Below are 15138 nucleotides of genomic sequence, written 5' to 3' on the forward strand. Positions count from 1 at the left end.
TTTTCATTGTATGAAAATGTCATTCATGGCAAGCTTTATAATTGTTCGCCAGGTGGTTCTTGTATTGACATTCTCCATTAAAATGTTTGCAATGGAAATGTTAGCACAGGTATATTCAGACTGGTATGCTGTAAATGGCCGAGACAAGAAAAACAAGTTAAAGTAATCTTACATACATTCCCCGCGTATACCTACCCAAGCTGCGTACATGTTTAAGCTTGGGCAACCCAAATTATGTTCAATGAGGTAGTTTTCTTGGAATGACTGAAAGGCGAAATCGAAAGTAAACAAAAATTGTTATGGAGATTTGCACACATTGACGTGCCCATTACACTTAGGAGTTTCTTCCCGCAACCGTTCATTATGAGAGTTCCTGTTGAAAGCTAAATGCCGCAAATCTGAAGATGGAGTTCTTGATTCTTCATTTTGTTTTTGCTACCATACAATGTGATTAATATGGACTTATCCACTGTTGACCTATAGAAACTAATGCTTCAAATGGTGATTATCAAAATGCTGATATCTATATCTCATTTAACTGCAACTCGACGTATTTCGTGAGAGGTAGGTCAATTATAGTGTATGGACTTGTTTCTAAAACTCTCATGATATTTTGATGCCCCTGTCGAATTGTCCATTCATCTTTTTTTTTGTCACAAAACCTCCTATATCAAAGATAAATTCACCAAAGTTTGACGTAATTTTCTTCTTACAATAAACACATTTTCTCAGCTGCTTAAGTAATTAATCCAGTTGCTAAATTTGAGATCAAATTAGTAAATATCTGATATTTATTGTGAGAGAGTTTTGTTCACTTGATATTTGACAAAAACCCATGTCATATCAAATTATAGTAGCTACATTATCTTCAGCAGGAAAACTAAGTCACGAGCAGTATTCCATTGAAGGGGGTGGGGCATATGATTAGAAATGAGAAAAGGAAACATAATTCCGCCAATAAGCGAAATATACGATTACTTGCAGGTACCTCTTTTTATGTTTTATTTTTTATTTTTTGCTTCCTTTAATTTTTTTGGTGCTATTTTAACCAGTCTTGTTATCCCAAACGACCTCTTTTCTGTCTTTAATTATTTTATTTTGTTTTTGTTTTCAGCACTTTATATTTTTAAATAAAAAAAAATCGTTATTGTTTTCTATCCCTGTCTTAAGTAGATAACAGCAGAATATGTACCTGCTCGCTACGTGAACTATTACAATATATCTGGCTATTAAAGCACATGCGTTCAATCTTCAATAGCAATTTTATCATATTTCACAAAATATGTTTTCAAGTACGGCACATATTTGAGCGTGATTACAAAACTTGTGCATACATATAATATTTAATTGGCATGAACAACCAGCTGGAAGTTTTCTTTACTAACTGATTGATTGAGATATAATACGTCTTGATCCTGGACGCAAAATATTTCCGTGAATTAATTTTGGGCAACTGTACAAATGCATTTAGTGTTGTTTTAAGCATGCAAACTGAGTGTGGCCGGGAATTCGTTATTCAGAATACATTTGTTGTTTTAATTTTTTGTTCCATTCAAAATATCGAAAAGTCTTGGTGTATCATAGCTGTCAAAACGTGTCGGTTAATGTCAAAGAGTCAATTTACGGTATGACATCAATTTATTCTCAGAATAATAACACTTTCTCCTAAAGTAACCGTTCAAACATACAATATCTACTTCACTTCGTTACCACATTAGAATCCGAAAATCATATTCTCCGTCATGTTAAAATAGTTATCTTCATTGCACAATAATTCTCTGAAGTCATTCCCACCCTCATCCCAACCTCCGTAAATATTTCTCAAGATTAGACTTCCCAGGAGAAAAGCTGATATATATTATTTCCCCCTAAATTAGCTATATACTTAAACATGTTGCTTTGCTATATTCTTTTCAAAATGTCAAAATGAATAGCCATCTAATGACCCCTTACAGAGTTTGAACACATGTTTCCTGCATTGTTAATGGATTAACATCTGTGATAGAGCGTATCTGTCTTTCTGTCTCAGTGCTTGCACCCAGCTACCAAATTCGCTATGAAATGATTGTAACAATACAATATTTCTTTGCAAGTGATTTGTTTTAAACCGAAGTAGATCTAATGCAATTTATATACGGCATGACATGGCTCCAAAGTTTCAAGAACACATGGACTGTAAATCCGACACTATGCATTGTAACAGACTGGGAAAACATAAGAATTAATTCACATGTCACATATTGTCTTTCTTTTTAGACATCTGACTGAGATATTTAACGAAAAAGTGTGTGAGGCTTGTAACTGACAGTATAGTGGAATTTACTTATAGGATAAGATATGCTCTAGGGGCAAATGATCATTTTCCCTTGTTTAAAATAGATTATGGACTTACTTTCTTCCTTCCTGCTTTTCTCTGAGAAGTACGACTATATAGCAGGATTTCTGAGGGAAGTCAACTTTCTGGCCATTTTATCTCTGTGTGTGTAGGGGTTTAGGTGAGGTTTGGGATGGGAATGACCTCGTCGTAAAAGAGACCCTCCAAGATAGAAATATAGAATCGTAACGAAACAAGAGTTAATCTGACCTACATCTAGATGAAAGGAATGATAACTGATATATGCATATACAGATCATTTATTTGTATTCAAAATGTTCCAATTTCCGGTCTTCTTTTTCGTTTTGTTGCACTGTATTTATTTTCCTTCTATTCTTCTTTTCTGATTTTGTCCTCTAAATTTATGTATTTTGTTCTTTTCTTATGTTTAATACTTTAAACTCGAGTTATGTCGTAAACATACTACAGAAGAATATGTGCTTATGCTGTACATAAATTATGTAAACATATAATTCATTGGTATTACCTCAAATCTCCTTTAATACACGGATTCGTAAATTTGAATTGTAAGTCTTTCACAGTATATATTGGACATGGAATTGTGTCGTTACAAAATCTTATATGTTAAACGCACCTGATATTGACAAAATAATTAGCTACAATTATACGGCATCTAGAGTTTCTTTTGAAGGGATATTGAAGTAAGTTTTAGGTATATGCACCTTATTCTTAAATGTTGTGGTGTTCCGACTTGAACCGCCTTCAGTTATGTGCTAGCATTTGTGACCTCAGCGGGTACGATCTGTGTGTTTAAGGGTTGAGGTGAGAGGTGGGATGGGAATGACCTCGGCGTAAAATATAGGAATTTAGAATCGTAATCTGAACTACATCTAGATGAAAAGAATGATAACTGATAAATGCATATACAGATCATTTATTTGTATTTAACATGTTTCTATTTCCGGTCTTCTTTTCCTTCTATTGTTATTCTCTCTTTCTTTCTTCTTTTCTGATTTTGTCCTTTAAATTTCCGTATTTTGTACCTTCTATATGTTTTGAACTTTATGCTCGAGTCTGTCGTAAACATATTACAGAAGAATATGTGCTTATGCTGTACGTAAATTATGTCAACATATAATTCAGTGGTATTACGTAAGTAGTAAAGTGGGATACTATAGCGACAATGGGAATTAGCACTACAGACCCCCCTTGTGAACATATAGCGACAAGGGAAATTTAACATGGAGAAAAATCGTGGGAACATATAGCGACAAGGGGAATGAACATGGAGAAAAATCGTGGGACTGTTGAGCGACAAGGGAAATGAACATGAAGAAAAATCGTGGGACTGTTGAGCGACAAAGGAATTTAAACAGGGTGGGACTGTATAGCGACAAGGGAAATTGAACATGGGATTTTTTTTTTTTTTAATTTTTTTTTTAAAAAAAGGGGTAGGCAATTGAAAGTCATTCTCTTTTCGAGAAATGTGGGTGGCCCTGAAAAGGGCCTTTGGGTTTCTTCTGCTTTCTTCTGCTTCTAATTTCTTCTTTTTCTCCACCAACTTCTTATTTTCTCTCCTACACTCTTTCTCTTCTTTTTTTTCTCCTCCTCTTCTTTCTTCTCCTCCTCTTCTTTCTTCCTCTTCTCATTTTCTTCTTCTTTTTCAATTTTTTCATTCCATTCTCTTACCCTTATCCTTTCCTCTTCATCCTCCTTCTCCTCCTTTATTTCTTTCATGACACCACTTATTATGTCCTTTACTTTTCTTAAGTTATTAATTTCCATCTTTACTCGATGGGGACTATAAGAATAATGGTCTTCATTGAGTCTTACTAACATCTGCTCCATTATTCCTAAATTGTCCAAAACGTCTTGCAATTTTTTCATTTTGTCAAGGTGGTTCGAAGCCATCTTCTTTTTTATTCTTTGTAGAATGGTGCGAACGACAAAACCTTGTGGATTCTTACATAAAAAGCGCGGACGTGAAGGAAAACATCCCCTAAGACATAAAATTGATATTACCTAGATCATGACCAAACAACGCGCGGACGTGAAGGAAAACATCCCCTACTTTCTCATTTCGTATAATAAAACCCAAACTATACTCTCCACATACGCTAAGAAACAATAAACAAACCCATAATCTACTATTCACACAAACTTACGTGAGCAGCTACAAACACAAACACAAACACACATACACTCACACTATGAAAAAAGAGTCAGTGTTTATATTCACACTACTCTACCTACACACATTGGCAAATTGATGGTTATTTCTTTTCCAGAGTATTGGGTAGCCCTGAAAAGGGCTGTTTTTTTGGGAACTTCATGGACACCTGGTTAATGATGGCACCTTCCAGGCCTGGCGCCACATACACATCTTGTTCCCCAGTTGCTTTTTACTTTTTTTGGGGAGAGAGCAGAGGCAGGATAAATAGCTTCAGAATCCCAATTTTCTGTCTCGGGGATTCTGAAATTTCTTCTCTCCTTTTCCTCCTCTTCTTTGTATCTTCTCTCCGCCTCTTCTTTGTATCTTCTCTCCTCCTCTTCTTTGTTTCTTCTCTCCTCCTCTTTCATCCTTCCCTCTTCCACAATCGCTTCCGCGGCCAGTTCGTTCAACAGGCGCCTGGCATATTCCAGATGCACATGAAGTTCCAACAGTTTGGTGTTCATTCTGGTGTTGATCAATCAACAAGGGTAGCTGGACTGACGAGTGACTTTTAAATTATACTAAAAGCGCGGACGTGAAGGAAAACATCCCCTAAAACATAAAATTGATCTTACCTAGATCATGACCAAAACAACGCGCGGACCTAAAAGAAACACTCACTCACTTTTTTATACTACCCATCACTATTCTAAAAAATTTTTTTTCATTAATCACTTCAATATACTATTCACATACGTAAAGCAATCCAATCGAACCCCCAAATGTACTCTCCCCACACCTCAAACAGCCAAAAAAAAGACATTATCTTAATCTACTATCCATACCAACGTACGTGAGCTGTTACAAACACAAACACACAAACACATACACTCGAACTATTAAAAAAAGAGTTAGTGTTTATATTCACACTACTCTACCTACACACATTGGCAAATTGATGGTTATTTCTTTTCTAGAGTATTGGGGTAGCCCTGAAAAGGGCTGTTTTTTTTTGTTTGCTATGGCAATCTTTTAGTTTCTAAGAATGCGATGTCCTCTGAGGATAGACTTTCTGGCGATAGGTCTGCTTCTTCGGAAAGAGAAGAAGAACTCTTTGGTGTCGATACGACAATCGACAAAGCCTCTGTCAGGTTCAGGTTGCTGCTGTTGTTGTTGTTGTTGCTGCTGCTGTCTCTGAAGTCTGTACTTCTCTGTCCATTCTTCTTTCTCCCTGTTCACTTCTTCTCTGAAGAGCTCTTCTATCAGGTCTTCAGTGACTTTTAGCATTCTCACATTCTCTATCTCTTCTGGCTTCGGTATCAGACTGTGTCTGACCCTATGCAAATTCACGTAGGCTTCGTTTAGCTTAGCTAGTTTGGAGCACATCTTCGTAGGAGGATGAGTCGACAATGGATGGTTAGACTGGAAACTATCCCCGGTTCTTAAAGTCAAAGCGCGGACGTGAAGGAAAACATCCCTCCACGGTTTTCGAGTCGCAACGTTCAATGAGTGTAATGAGAGGGATAGTAAGAAGTTAAAGAGCATGAATCAACATTCTTATAGCCAAACAAAAGGCAAAGGCATTTGTTTTCAAAACACAACATTTTTTATTCAAAAATCACTTAACACTAACCAAAAACTCTAACATTTTTAACAATAATCCAACAATATAACATCAAACATTTTTTTCAAATCACAAACATTTTTTTCAAATCACAAATATTTTTTTCAATTCACACTCTTCTTTAAACAGGGCTGACAACGTTGTGAATGAAATTGTGATTTCCACTGTTGGAAGTCATTAGGCCATTGATGGACACTAGGTTTCCTAGCTTGAGACAAAAGATAAGCATAATGGTCACAAAAACATCGATCTACTTTCACATCATTTCTAGAAGAAGAACGAGGATCAAAATGAGTCACTAAATGTTCTAAGGAATAGCCCAGGCTGCGATGATGCAGAAAAAACACACAATGTTGTCCACACACCAAGGAATCTGTGCCTTGTAAGTTCACATTATTGAATCGGGTGGTTTGAGCATTTCTTCTCATAAAGTCAATGATATCGTCTTCCAAAGGGGGCAATCCGTACGAATCGAAATATTCCACACATCCTTCTTGAGGAAAGTAAACGGCTACCCAGTGGGTTCCTGGGAGATGACTGTCGTCCGTGTTGATCACGTAAGCTAGATGGTCTTGAGGTTTGCGATGAGGGAGTTCATCTTTAGCACAGACGACAGGATTCCAAGAAGCCGTATACGAACTGTGGTTCAAAAGGTAATAAAGTTCCCAGGTATCCATGTTTTGTGTGTTTTTTTCTTCTTCACAGGTAATAATAAGTCATCAGTTCGATCCTGACTTTTTGCTTGAAAATGTCTGACAAATAACCGTTTCTTCGTTTCGTCTCCTCACTTTGATTCAGGAGAGCTTCGATGCGATCGATCTCTTGAGTGGTTAATGGTGGACAAGACTGTTCACGCAAGTCTTTATACCACTGGTGCAACACGTCTTCGTCCGAGATGAGACTCCAAGCATCGTCCAGATACTCGTCCAATTTTTCTTCTTGACTCAACATCAGGCATTTATCGTGTTGAATTTGACTAGGATGATCGTTTTGACATCCATAACAATTTTTCTTGATCAATTCCGTCATTTTTTCCACCAAGTGTTTGGCAAAACAGGAGAATAAATGGGCTTCTTGTTCTGGCCATCTTGACTTCATCATGATAGCTTATTCTTTTTCCATGGCCTCCTCACATTTCATCTCCAAAGTTTCTCCACTAGGTAAAGAGGGATAACAGTCTTCCATAGCTTCTAATAGTCTAGAATGACTTCTCTCAAACTGTTGATTTCTATGGTATTATCGAATTCTGCATACAGGATGACGTTCACCGTGTCTGGTAGAGCATTAGCAAACTGAAGTTCCACACGAATCTGGCCGGATTTTATAGGGTGGAAATGTCCCTCGTCGCTGCCTTGGTCTGGAGTGAAAACGAAAGCCCACAAAGCATAGCCTCCTGCATACTCGTCGTACGTAATGCCGTGACTGGTGTTGGTCCCTAACTGTCCAGTGGCTTCGTACAGGGACAAGTACGATCTCAAGTAATTCTTCTTGGCAAAGTCAGGTTCGAAAGGTCGGGTACCCAAGGTCTTGGCATCGCGACTGACTTCGATCTTGGACACGTCAAAGTGTCCAAAATGGAAAGGATTTTCAGCGAAGGCTCCGCTGAAGGCTGAATTCTCGACCATACCAAGGATTAAACGTTTGGGTAACTGTCCTTGAAACAGATGATCTTCAACCATGGATCGCTGTCCCTTGGGAATGGTGAAGGTTTTCACTTCCACGCGACGGATCGGATACTTGGCGGTCGTTCTGCTGAACGTCTGACTGATGTCGTTTCCCACTTTGGGTAACACTTCCACGCGTCGTACTTAGAGTTTGGCCTCCTCGATTTTGCTTTTAGGAGTGCCAGCAGCAGTATCAGCCAACACATGGAAAGCGGCACTGCTGCGATTCAGTCTCAAGCGGACATTTACGCCGTTCAGCAAATATTTCTCTTGCAACCACATGTCTAAATGCAAACGATCCATCAGTTCTAAACTCTGTCCATCTGTGATTTTCTTTCGTCTTTCCTCAAAGCCGTCATTGTCAAATTTGTCAAACTTGTCCGCTTCGTCAGGTTCCCATAGCACACAAGTATTGAGATGAGCATTCTTGGCATCTATTCCGTACGTCAAGAGATTTTCCAGGTAGGCACGATAAGGGTAAGTATCCATGCTGCTGCTGACCAGTTTGTTATTCAAGTACAAGTCCACTGAGCTGAACAAGGAATGCATGAAATTGTTGACGGGAGCTATATTCTCAGTGTCCTCTACTGCACCATTATCCTTATCTAGAACTTTGACTTTCAAGTACAAGTAACTGCTATTCAGATCGATGTAATCTTCGGGCTGTCCTTTGATTTCGAACTCGATGGGAGCGGAATCCGTCAAAGAGGAGACGGGGTGAAATTCCACCCATTTGGATTCTTGCATCGTCATCATCGTGGGGGGCATGACAAACAGGTCCAGTTCCGTCTTGGAACAAGCGCAAGATTCTCGGTGCATCATTTTTTCTCTGTGTCTCAATAATCGAAAACGTCTAAGTCTCGAACGGTTCTTCTTTTCTTTGCTTTTCTCGCTTTAGACGTGTGAAGTCTGGTGAAAGGGTGTTTTCTTCGTCGTCTCTTTCTGCCTTGTCCTTGCTGAATGCCTGACTCGGTAGCGTGCAGGGCATTTATAGGTGTTTCTCGGCGACCCAAAATGTCTTTGCCCGTTTTCAGCAAGACATTTTTACCAGCCCTCATGAAGGCTTCTTTAGGGTTTTGTTTGTCGATGATGACATTTTGGAGAAATTCTTCGCCTTGCGTCAGTGCCGCATCTTTCAAGGCGTGCAATCCGCGTGTCACCATCGGTTTCAACACCGGGGCCACCGAACGAAAGGCCGATTTTAACATATCTCCTAAACCGTGTCCTCGCTGTCGAGCAACCCCTAGGTACACTGGATACATGACTTACGAATCGTGAGAGAACCGTTTTCGAAAATGGAGTTTCACCGTGACTTTTCCTTTGGTGAATGGAATATTTTGTCCCAAATCTCCTTTTATAGTAATGTTGACCGTGTCCAAATACGACTTGCTGACAGGCAAATAGTGAGGATGTACAAATTCGCGGTGGACGTGATAAGTGTTTCTACCTTCCTCGTCAGCGTTCGTGGCAGAATCCACTTTGAAAGGAATGACACGCAGTAACGGCACAGAGGTGTGTCCCACCACGTTGTACTCCACCACATCGGAATACACGAACATCAAATTCAGTCATTGGTTCAGTTCTACCGGGGTATGAAATAACTTGATAAAAGACTCGTTGTCGTAAATGAATGGTAATTCGTTTTTCTTCATCATGACCATTCTCATGTTCATGTCTCCGCCCAACATGTCATACAATTCAGGACAAAATAAAATGGACAGGATTTTACTCCCGTCGAGAAGCGACGAGCTGCTTTGTGGTATTCCATGGTGACACTTTTTCTGACACTCTCCAAAGCTTTAAGAAACACGCTATTAAACCTGGTGGCTATGGTGCTGACCAAATGTTGACCACTAAAATAATAGCCTGGGGGAATGAACAAGTGGTAGGTCCACTTTTGATTTTGTGTACGGGTTTTCTTGTCATATTTTACATTCTTATCCAAGTACTCTTGCACTTGCTCGTCATGAACTTCCACATCAAAAAAATTTTGATTGGGAAGGACATTGAGGACTTGGGTCGGGTGAATGATTTCCACTAAAGCCACTTCCCAATGGGCTTCGTGATCTAAGGGGATGGCCTGAGGTAATTTGGCCGTGTAACAGCACAACGTGTTGTGGGGAAACACCTCCATGGAACTGTCACTGGGTAAGGTCAAGTAAAATTGGTTTTGGTGACTCATAATTCCAGAGTTCTGTGGCTGTCTGAGGGGTTACTGGACGTCAGAGGCGTGTCTCCGCCTAAAATGGGGTTGTTGTTGTTGTTGGAGTGGTGACTGACACTGGCACTGGACACAAGGTTCCCGTGGTTCCCGTTCGAAGAGAATTTCAGGGAGGGATTGGGAAGCAGGTAACCGATGCAACTGCTCAATAAAATGGTCCACAATTGTTTGTCTCCTTGTTGCAAACTCAAATTGGCGATGGCTGCCCCGATGACACAATACACCACGGAGATTTGGCAGAAAAAGACGATTTGCGTTTTAGGCACACGTTCTCCGCACCACACCCACAAGGGTTGTTTTTGTAAATCTTGCACAGAAGAACTAGGTGAAGGAGTGGTCGACGTAGCTGCGTCTGTGTGAAAGGGCATGATGTTCATTTCTCTTTATAGTCGATGACTTGCGAAGCGTCGATCCAAGAATCAAAACTGGGTGGATATCCTTTCCAACGTACTTTGACTTCTTTGACACGTCGTTTGCCTACTTTACGGGTTCTGCGTTCGAGAATGCTTTCGATGTCGTACACGTCGTCTTCTTTTTTGGTGACACGTTGTAACTCGGGCAAATAAAACGTTCCTTTGAGTACTTCTCCGTTCATGTCTTCCAATTTATAGACGGAAGGATGACGGCCATGCACTCGTCCAGTGACGCGAAACAATTCGGTCGTCCAGTTAGGTAAGTAACCTTTGTCGAAAGTGCGTTTGGTTTTACCAATGCGCACCCAATCTCTTACGGCCAACTCTCCACTTTTCTTGGGGACAGCCCTCGTCGGGGACGTACCAAACAGGCGCTCAAACACCAACACTTCGTTCTCGGGAGTCAGGTCTTGCGGGGCACGTCCGATGCTTCGATGGTAAGATTGGTTGTACGCTTGCACCAGGTGCGGTAAGATGTCGGTGTACTTCAGAGTGTGGTGATTACTAAAATATTTCCACATGCGTTCTTTCAAAGTGCGTTGAAAAACGTTCCACGATGCTGGCTTTGCTTTCGGGATTCTCGGTGGTAAAAAAATGAATGTCACGTTTCTTTAGTTCTTTTTGGAAAGCTTGGTTCAGAAATTCGGTGCCTTTGTCCGTTTGCCATCGAAGAGGGTGACGACCGCTTTGTTTCAACACCCGTTGCAGGGCTCGCACTAACTCGCTGCTCGATTTGGAAGTCAAGGGCACGACCCAGACAAATTTGGAAAAGACGTCGATGACACAAAACAAATATTTGTAGCCACGATTGTGGCTGGCCAAATGAGAGACATCGGCTACATCGGCTTGCCATTGATGATCGATGCCTTCCACTCAGGTGCGACTTCTGGCAAACTTGCGTCGAATGGGTTTGTGTAAAGTGTAGGTAGCTTGTTCTTGTAACCATCGTTGCACTTGAGGTAAACGGAGACTTTTCAGTTGCGTTTTGGCAGCACGATACAATTTTTGAACTCCTGCGTAACCTGCAGGATGCGAGGGATCGTAGTAAATGCTGGCTAAGACTTTTTCCATTTTTTTTGTGTTGGTTGGTGTGTTAATAAGACACCCACTCTTGGAGGATGTTACTCTTTTTCTCTTGGGGTATTTTCTTGGATTGCAATGCTTTGCGTGTGCGACCAGCAATAGGTGTTGAAGAGGAGGATGTCTGAGCGGGGGATATCGGTTCTTGTTTCACTTCTGTCTTCACTTCTGTCTTCACTTTCTTTTTCTCTTGTGATGAAGAAGGGGTGGCCATCATCTTTTTAATCCATCCAATTCTGGAGGTAGGTGGTGTTGTTAACTTGCGTACTTTTTCTGGTGGAGTTTGAAACCCTTCTTCTTCTTCTTCTTCTCCTTTTTCTGTCTTGGTCACTGGTACTGGTACTGGTACTGGTGATGGTGCTGGACTTTTCATCAAGGTCTTAAAATCTTTCAGAGTGGGTAGAGCTGTTTCGTCTAAAGCTTTTTGGTGAAAGAGTTGCAGTCGTTGCAAGAGTTGACCGTACTTTTGCGATTTTTCTGTTTCGGACAAATCTTGGCGATTCATCAAGGACTGCAATTCGTGTTGTAACTGGGACATCTCGCTCAAATTGGGATTGGGAGGTAAATGCGGGGTGCGTTGTTCTTGCCACCGATGGTATTCCATCCATCGTTTGTAAGGCACTAAAGCTAGTTTTCGTCCTTCCATGGGGTTGTCAGGGGTCGATTCTGAGATTTTTGGACTTCCGAGGCCTTTTTATCTTGCTCCCACCAGTCCTCCCAACATGGTTCCCAAGACTCCTTTCGGCAAGGGACCTAACAAGAGGGGTAAAATGCCTCCACGTTGGACCAACATCTTCTTTTTTTGACGAATGGGAATTTTCTTTTGAACCATTTGGCGAAGAACGTGACGATGTTTGCTTAAGCATTGTTTCTGGTGTTTGGACAAAGGGATCGTGCCTTTCAAGACGATCGATGACCTCTTTGGAGGCCGATTGAATGAGTTCTTTTCGTAGAGGTGGAGAAGCTTTGGACAGGACAGATAACATGTCTCCATGTTTGATTAAACGTGGTGGTAGTCCTTTCCTTTTCTTTCCTTGGGGTTTTCTGTAGGGTGACATCTTCAGGAGCATCAAAACACTGATACCCCGACTTGGTCACAGGCCTTTTTTATACTGGAACGCGTCGCCACTGATTGTCTTTACGTCGTATTAGTTTGAGGACAGGCATGACACGTCGTGCAGGGGTACGTAACGGACTAAATCGAGCCAGTTCTTGCTTGGACAAATCCAGTAAACTTTGTAACATGCCCGATCTTTCTTGAACTTTGATTTTGGGAGAAGGTACTTTGTGAGCAGCGGCCACTGCCGCTAAATTGGAGGGTCCTGCCACTGGGGAAGTTCTTTTTGGGGTCATCAGCGGAGAAGTTCTTGGTGTGATCAACGTCTCCAAGTACTCTTCAGTTCTTGGTGTCATCAACGGAGAAGTGGATGAACGTGAGGATGCTGGAGACGCAGTCACTGCCGTGGCAGATGGTGGTTTGCGAGTGTAAGGTTGCGTCCTGGCCGAAGTGCCTCTCTTGCGACTAGTTTTCTTCTGTAGGCTTTTCTTTTTCTGGGGACTTTTTCTCTGTTTCTTTTTCTGGGGGCCTCTTTCCTTTTTCCGAGGTGGTGTCTGGTAAGAGGAGGGTCCCGCCACTGGAGAAGTTCTCCTTGGGGACCTGGTCTTTTTCTTCTTCTTGGGGCTTCGTTGGACTTTTTTCTTGGGGAGAAGTTTGGGGGCATTAGGATCCCATCTTAAGAGAGAGCGAATGATGACCCCTCCTAGAGTACCGCTCCCTCCAGGTTTCAAAATGATTTGTTTTTTGGTTTGAGTGTCGATGCGGAGATCGGCCAGTTGGACCAAAGCGACTTTGTTTCAATCAAAAAAGCGTTTGGTTTGATGAGGAATCTGAATGATTCCTTGGATTAATTGACGTGCCGTCACCGTGAACCATCGTAAGACTTCTTTGAGACTAGCTTCTAAGACACGAGCTCGTGTTTGTGGATTTTTTTCTCGACTGATGCCATACAAGGCACGAATCAATTTGACGGGAAGATGCGACTGAAGGGACGTCATGTTCAAAATGTGTGTGAGACAGACGAAATGGGTCTGAGGTTTTTATAGATTTTTTTATGTGGAGTGAAATTAAGTCGAGGACGGAGACGTGTACAGGACAGGCCCTCCGTCTTGGCACCAGTGGTGAAACAAGTGGGTACGAAATCGCAAATGATCGGGGGTCGTAGGTTTCAAATCGACGAGTAAATAGGCGTGTGGAGTTTGAGTGGCATCGTCGTACGCCTGAGTCAGCCAAGGCGTTCCTAACTGTTTGGCTAAGACTTGCACTTGCGATTTATCTCGAGGGCTTTTAAACAAGACCACGTAATGCGCATTGAGACTGATGGTGCGATGGGCTTTACTTTGTTGAAACAAATTTTGGGTGATGTAAACGACACTGGCATTACGGTGATGCCCTTTGCGCGTGAACCACAGTTTAATTTCTTCTTCGTCTTCTCCTAACATGTCGTCGAAAATGACCAAATGGGTTTGACGGGAGTCAGAGACGATGCCGTCGTCTTCTTTGGGAATGCCTTCCACAAACACTATGGAATCGCCTTGACTTTCTCGCAAGAGGCTTGCGCCGATTGCCACTCTTTGTAACACCACACGATCCGTTGAGGTGGCCGATCGATCAAATGATGTTTATGTTCGATCAAACGTTTGACGAATTCGGCTTTTCCTGAACCGCTAGGTCCAGCAATGAGCATGTTAAAGGGATGGCGAAGATACAAAGCCTCCCAACTGGCACGATCTAAGTGTTCGTCGATGACTTTGACAGTAGAGGAAGAGGGAGCAGAGACAGCAGAGGTAGCTATAGTGTCAGAAATGCCACTTGTGACACGAAAACAAACAAGACAACAGTTTATATATTTTTCTCAGAACACGTTTATTGAATGTTTCAAACATGAATACGAAAGACAAAAATACATAAAAGCCAAAGACTTAAGTACAACGATAAAAGGCACATGATAACCATTAACGTGGAATAAACACAAGTGTCTGTACAGCATGTTTTGGGTAATGTTCTAACCAGTTCTATAGTAGGGGGTAAGGTCACACAAGTGTCCTCCCGAAAGGGTCTTTCAGGCCTGTCCACGACAGTCCCGTCCTGGGTGACGGGTTCTTCTGGCACCGTCACTAACACGGGTTGAAAAGTAACTTTTTTCCTTGAACAACTCTCGTGCATACTGTGCCACTTCTTGGGTCCAAGCCTCAAAATCCCATTCCTTCCAGGCACGGACATCTGTCCAATGGGGGTGTAAGTCACACGCTACACACACATCGTCATACACGTCTTGGGTAGCTAAAGGTTGACGAATCTTTTTTTCCTGTTGAGGTCGAGAAGTATCCAGATGAAAACGCAAGGCTTTGAGCAAAAGGAGTTTTTCGTGACCATTTAAGGCCATTGAGGTGGTAAGTACTGATCGTAAAGAGTCCACAAAGAATCGGATGGTAAACGAAATCCCAGAAAACAAGTCACTAAGACACACACCACTTGTCGTCCCAAATTGAATGTATACAGTTCTTGTAATAATCGATGGTAATGATCCACGGTTTGAATATGGTCATTGAGTTCCTTCCACGGAATCTGTTCAATGACATGTGACATAAG

General features: G+C 41.4%; 1 protein-coding gene across 1 annotated transcript in view; it reads left to right on the forward strand.

The window, feature by feature from the left end:
• The first annotated feature begins 355 nt into the window (after nucleotides 1-355).
• The window catches only part of LOC149791453 (transient receptor potential cation channel subfamily M member 2-like), a 91012-nt gene continuing 76229 nt past the window's right edge, over nucleotides 356-15138 (forward strand). The window contains exon 1 of the mRNA XM_089969198.1: nucleotides 356-564. The gene's annotated coding sequence lies outside the window, so the exon portion shown is untranslated. The remainder of the gene's footprint in view (nucleotides 565-15138) is intronic.

This window comes from Sinohyriopsis cumingii, chromosome 9, assembly GCF_028554795.1.
Source record: "Sinohyriopsis cumingii isolate HCF-2022 chromosome 9, ASM2855479v2, whole genome shotgun sequence".
Lineage (NCBI taxonomy): Eukaryota > Metazoa > Mollusca > Bivalvia > Unionida > Unionidae > Sinohyriopsis > Sinohyriopsis cumingii.